General features: G+C 44.3%; 1 protein-coding gene across 2 annotated transcripts in view; it reads left to right on the top strand.

The window, feature by feature from the left end:
* The first annotated feature begins 362 nt into the window (after window positions 1–362).
* Window positions 363–5,962, top strand: part of STX17 (syntaxin 17) — a 69,224-nt gene continuing 63,624 nt past the window's right edge. Inside the window, exons 1-2 of one of the 2 annotated variants that reach the window (XM_019539855.1) lie at window positions 363–457; window positions 869–1,088. The gene's annotated coding sequence lies outside the window, so the exon portion shown is untranslated. The remainder of the gene's footprint in view (window positions 458–868; window positions 1,089–5,962) is intronic. The other variant, XM_019539845.1, reaches the window with a different exon arrangement.

Below are 5,962 nucleotides of genomic sequence, written 5' to 3' on the forward strand. Positions count from 1 at the left end.
CTGAGCGGGTACGAAACCGCGTCAGAAGAACAGGTATCCCCAGGAACGCTTCAGGACAACTGCCTTGGTGGACCCAGATACATGGTGTTTCCGAGCTGTCGCATTACTGGACTCCCTCACTGCGGCCCACTAGAAATGCTGCTGCCGCTGCCAGGCGGTTGGTTTCAAACTTCAGGTGGGGCGGGGGTCAGAGGGGCCTGCACGCGTTCGTGCACCCAGTACTTCGTGAGGGACGTGGGGGTCGGCTCCGCCGCGCCGCATCTCTGAGGCGGTCCTTCGTGGGGGAAGGGAAGCGGCCCCACTAAGAGCGCTCTCACGGCCGGGGGCAGCGGGCAGAGCCGGGGCGGGGCGGGCAGCAGCTCCGCCTGCCCCGGGGCGGCCCTCGCCGAGCGCTGGCAGCGGCATCGCGGCCTCTTCCGGTGTCAGTGAGGCGGCGGCAGGTTCTCAGCGGGACGAGGTGAGGGGCCGCCCGGGCGGCGGGTAGGTGCGGGCCGGTGCACCGCGCGCCATTTCGCGGGCGGGAGGGCGCCTGGCTGGGGCCCAGCTGGTTCCTCCTGCTCTGGCCGGGACTATCCCCTTCCCGTCCCGCCGGGCCTAGCAGTGCGCTGCGCCTGCCCGCCCCGCCCTGGCGGGCGTGTGGGGGCAGCTGCATAGCGGTGGGGCTCATCCCGGGGCTGGTTGTCCCCGCCTGGGGCTCGTATCGGAAGAGGCCTCTGTAGGTGGCCGGTCATTGCAGCGAGCCCCGCTTGTGCTGGGGGGAGCCTGTGAGACGGGGTGGGTGCTTGGCATAGGCCCACGGGCTGCCACTTCCCTAGTGTCTCAGCTCTGTAAAAAGCTTTGACTCGGAAGTGGGTTGTGTCTGTTTCAGGCAGGGGATCAAACCCAACAGGTCAGATGTGTTAAGTCGGATGATGGATCAGGACGACTTGCAGAAGCAGCTGTGAAGAAAGTCAGGAGGCCTGACCCAAAATCTTCAGCTCCCATAACTGTGAAAACAGGTGGGATTTCTCTTGGGAGAATATCCTGATATTCTACAGAAGAGGAAGCCCACTGGCTTGGGGTGAGGTGCTAATTTGGATACTTCACAGGTACTTAGACATGGGAGAAGCAGGCTGATTTGATTTCTTTGTCATTCATGCTGCTGGTGTAAACAACTGTCCGGGCCTGTTTTCATGTAGGTCAGATGTTTTGATGCAAGTGTCACAGGCCAGCTGGGCACTGTGAGTATATCAATTTAGTTGCAGACTGACTGAATGCTGCAACTTTATTAGCCGCTGGGCTTTTTGGTTTGGGATAGAGAAGGTGATGTTGGAAAGGAAAGAAATGACAAGTTTCACTTACAAAAAGGAATGAATTTTACTTATGACAACAAAAGATATAGTTTGCATATATAATAGTTAATAAAAAGGTTAAGCTAATAAGCAGACAACATAACAATACAGATTAAAATTGACAATGATAATAAAACAGATAAAAAAAATTAACCAACAGTTCCCACTTGGTTAGTAACTTATCGGTAGTCCCTCGGTTAGAAGATGCATGGCAAGTTGAATCAGCGAAGTCAGAGGTCTCTGAACTGGGCTGCTCGAAGGATACCGGTGGAAGCAGCTCAGTCAGGATCTGGTTCTCACTCTCACAGGGAGTAAGAGATATCCATGGTGTATGGGACAGCAATGACCTTTCTGTTCTGTCCTTCCCGAGGGTTACTATGACGTGTGTGTTCTTTTATATTTTAATTATGCTAATTTTTAATTATATAGCTATTCATAATATTGCTTTATAGCTGTTATCCTATGGGGTTAAAAGGTGTTAGAAATTATTATAAGTTACTGCCCAAGCTTGGGCACAGGTTGGCCAGGAAAGTTGTGGAATCTCCTTTGAAGTTTTCTTCACATATGGGCTAGGAAGTCTTCTTGGATGATTTGCTAGTAGTGCAAGCACCCCCATTGGTGGTGGGGGTTGGACTAGAAGTCTTTCCAACCCTATAATTCTCTATGGCACAGAGATAAATATTGCATGACCTGGGCTTTATTTTGGCACTTGTCATTTTGCAATGATATTACTAAGTTGTAAACAATATTACGGTAATAATATTACTAAGCTGTAAGCAATATTTTTTTTCGGTTGTTTGTGTAAAATGATTATTTGAGACCACCTTCAAAATGTTGTCAGGAATACCTTATAAAAAGAGAAGCATATATATTTGAGCACAGAGGAAACCCAGGTCTACTGTGGTGCCAAGGGTGCCCCCAGAAATGAGGCAAGGAGGGGACACCCTAGAATTGACGCATGCATGTTGAGGGTAGGATAGTAGAGCTTATTTCTTTGGTGGCAAGAGTGAGTATCCTGTCCTTATGCTGAGGCTAGAGAGACCATATTTTCCAAGTCTCAAAAAAAGACACTTGGCTTGCCAGCATGCTCAGTTGTCCCCAAGCTCCAGTTTCAGTTCAACATGATGGAGAGTATGTGCTTGTGTGTGTGACTTCTGAAAATGAGACAAAAGCATTCAAAATGACCAAACTGACATGTGGGACTGAAGTTTAAAATCAGACTGCCTGTACTGAAACAGGACATGTGGTCACCTTACAAACTTTCAGGTGTTTAAATGGTATGGAGACAGGTTTTTGGCACTGAAAATGCTAAGTATGATCCCATTCCCATTTTACCCTGCTCAACAGCCCCCAAGCCAGTTAAGGAACCAGATGATCTTGAATTTAAAATGACCTCCCAATAATTAAATGTCACACATGGAAAATTTTAACTTGTCTTTTTTTATTATAAAAAGACTTACTGACAAAAACTTAAGTCATACATTCAACAGAAAAATACTTTAATCTATATTATTTTCTGTCCAGAAAATTTGGTAAGTCCTTCTTTCTTATATCCCACAACTTAAGAAACTGGTCACTTTCACCTGCATCCTTACTCTGTCCACTGCACTCATCTTCTACCTCATTCCTTTCAATACTTTCTCATTTGTATTATTCTTGTTTTTCTACATGATCTGTCATGATGACAATACTGGGAGTTTCCCTGCCACTGCTTGCTCCACAGAATTTAGGTTCCTATCTTTTTAAATGTTGGCCAGTTAGCCGTGACCAGGCCCTGTAATCCTCTGCTTTTCCTACCGCCTCCCAGCTGCCTAACCAGTGCCACATGTTGCATTACTGGGTCCCTTGCTGCTTCTGTGCCAGGTACTTCCTTGTTGGGTCCTTCACCACTACATGCTGTATTGCTGCATCCCTTGCTGTTGTGTGCTGCTGCCATGCTGTGTACCTCCTTGCCAGACAGGCTGCCACTGTGTGCTGTGTTGTGCTGCTGGATGATCTCTGTATTACCCCCTGCCTGGCCTAGTGGATCCTTACTGCTAGTCTAGAAGGTCCTGCCACATCTGACTGCAGATAGGGTGGATATAGGGATGAAGTGCAGTAGTGTTGATCCCACCACTGATCCTGGCTCTGTTTACTTTACCCCCATCAGCCCTGCTGGCCAGGAGCAGGTGCTGAAAAGAAGAACCCACATGCCACTGCCCCCAGTGGAGTCGGGCTCCCTGCACACTTGCTCCCTGCAGCGTGAGGCAGTTGGAGGTTAGGAGTGGCTCAGGCTCTCAGCATGCCTGTGTTGGCTGGAGATAGGTTATTCGAGGCACCCCTCAGAAAATTCCAGCTCTTCGATTTTACTTTTTGACTACAGAAAAATAACAGAGCAATTCTTCTGTTGCAAAGAACTCAGAAAGATCACAGCAGATCACACTGTTTTTAATATAATGGACTTGAAAATTCTAGGTTTATCTTGTGAACCATGTTCGTATACAAAACAGTGCTAATGTTGCATGGCACCCAACATCACCCTTAAAAGGATTTCAGAGCACCCCCAGAATCACTCCTTTGGGAGGATAAGATAAGTTTTTCTGAATTGTTCAGGATCAAACACTGGTTTCTTATGCATTGATATGAAATTTGAATAAATGTCAAAAAGTATAGATCCGAAAGTTCATGATTGCATCTCTACATAGGTGTCTAAGGCCTGGATTTCAGAAATCCTGAGTTTCCAGATTTATGTTCAAATTATTGTCGCAGTTAGATTTCAGAATGTGGTCCTTCTTGATCTCTTTCTACTTTACCAAAAATGGACAGGGTCTTCAAGTAATTTCTAGTCTGACTGCGGTCTAAAGTATGTGCCGCCAGCTACTGATTTTTGTTACTGGCTAAAAAGTTTTCTCTCAGCGTTTTTAGAGATCATGTCAGTGTTTAAGAGCAACAGAAATGGATGCCTAAAATGTTTTGTCTGTCATAGTATTGCTAAACTGTAAGTGTGTGTTATTTTTTTTTAGTCTTATGTTCCAGATATATTTAAAGGTCTGAATTAACATGATCAGTAAACAAGGAAGAGGAAAGGAGGAATAGAGGAATACAAAAAGTATTGCTATATGATTTTTCTTTTCATTTTCATACCTTTTTAAAATATTAGTTTTATAACTATCAAATGAGATCTCCAAAATTGTAATATGCTGGGATCAATAGGCTGGTGGACACTGCAAATATATGTAGGTTTATGTGAGCAGGCATATATATGTAAGTCAATGTGGCCTTTGTGTCCTAGCTAAACATTCTTTTATCTATCTATTTGTCTATCTAGATGTAGATATATATATCTTACTGACATTTTAAATTAAGTTGTGGTTTTTTTAATCCTAATATTAGGAAGTTTGATGCTTTTAGAAATGTGCTTGTCTTTTGTGACTACTCTATGTTATGCTTTCAGAACTATTTTTACATCCTTGGTATGAGAGCTTTAGGATTATTTCACCTATCAAGGGTAACTGGTTTAAAAAATAAAATAATGTGCTGCATGCTGCATTTTTGCCTTGAAAGTCAGTAACAGGAAGTTCCCTGGTTTTCAAAAGTTCTGAGTAGTACTTGCCTCCTTTATATGGGAGATGAAGTGACATAATTCCTCTAGCTCTGTTTCTGTGTTGAAGACCCCCACAAATAAGGGCAAATTGACTCATCCTTTGTCATGGAATTGACTGTACACAGCTTTAAATGCACAGAGTGAAAAAACTGGAGAGACATTTTCTCATTAATTTCTTGTTGGTATAATAATTCTTAAGTATTTTTCCCATGACATTGTAGTTATACCTTTTTCAGACTGTGTGATGTTTGTTTGTTTATTTTATTTATTTTTTTAAGTCAGTGGTGTCCTGTTAAGAGTTTTGACATAGTTTGTGAAGAGAAAGGAATCCTCTTCTGTGAGCAATGAACACGCTAGAATTCTATGACAAACTTTAGGGACAAAGAATGATTTGAAAAAATTTTTTTTAATTTGGAGTTAAGATTTAGAGCTAACTTAAGGTTAACAAAATAAAGGGATGTTTTAAATATTCTAAAACCAGGACATTCAATGGTGACATTGTATGTAAAAGCATGGAAGTACACGGTTACGACATGCAAACAACTTTTATATTTGGCCTGTAATGATATTATACATTTAACAGCACCATTATGATTCCTCTGCTTTAGTGTTTGTGGTAGCATATTAGATTATTCTGACTTTTTAAATGTGCTTTAGGATTGTCTTGTATCTTTCTGTCGTAGCAAATATTTTAGCTTAGAATTTTTATTTTTAAAAGCTAGGGGTGCACCAGTAGAGATTTTGGGAGCCAATACCCATAGCTGATTTTTAAGGAGGCATATCGGCCAATACTGATCCTATTTACAATACAGCAGCGTCCAGCTGTTGGAAGGGTGGAGGGGAGGGAAGGGGTGTGGAGGGCCAGATCAACACCCTCCCCTGCGGTGAGAGAGGGATTGGGGCTGAGGCAGGCAGGCACTGCCTGGGTAGAGTGAGGCGCAGGACAGTGCTTCAGCTTGTCCAGGGGTGCGGGGGAGGGTGCCTCCCAGATCTGCACAGGGTGGGCTGCAGCTGCAGGCTGGTGCCAGGGCGGCACTGGGTTCTTCTC

Source organism: Crocodylus porosus, unplaced genomic scaffold, assembly GCF_001723895.1.
Source record: "Crocodylus porosus isolate Cpor-Errol unplaced genomic scaffold, CroPor_comp1, whole genome shotgun sequence".
Taxonomy (NCBI): domain Eukaryota; kingdom Metazoa; phylum Chordata; order Crocodylia; family Crocodylidae; genus Crocodylus; species Crocodylus porosus.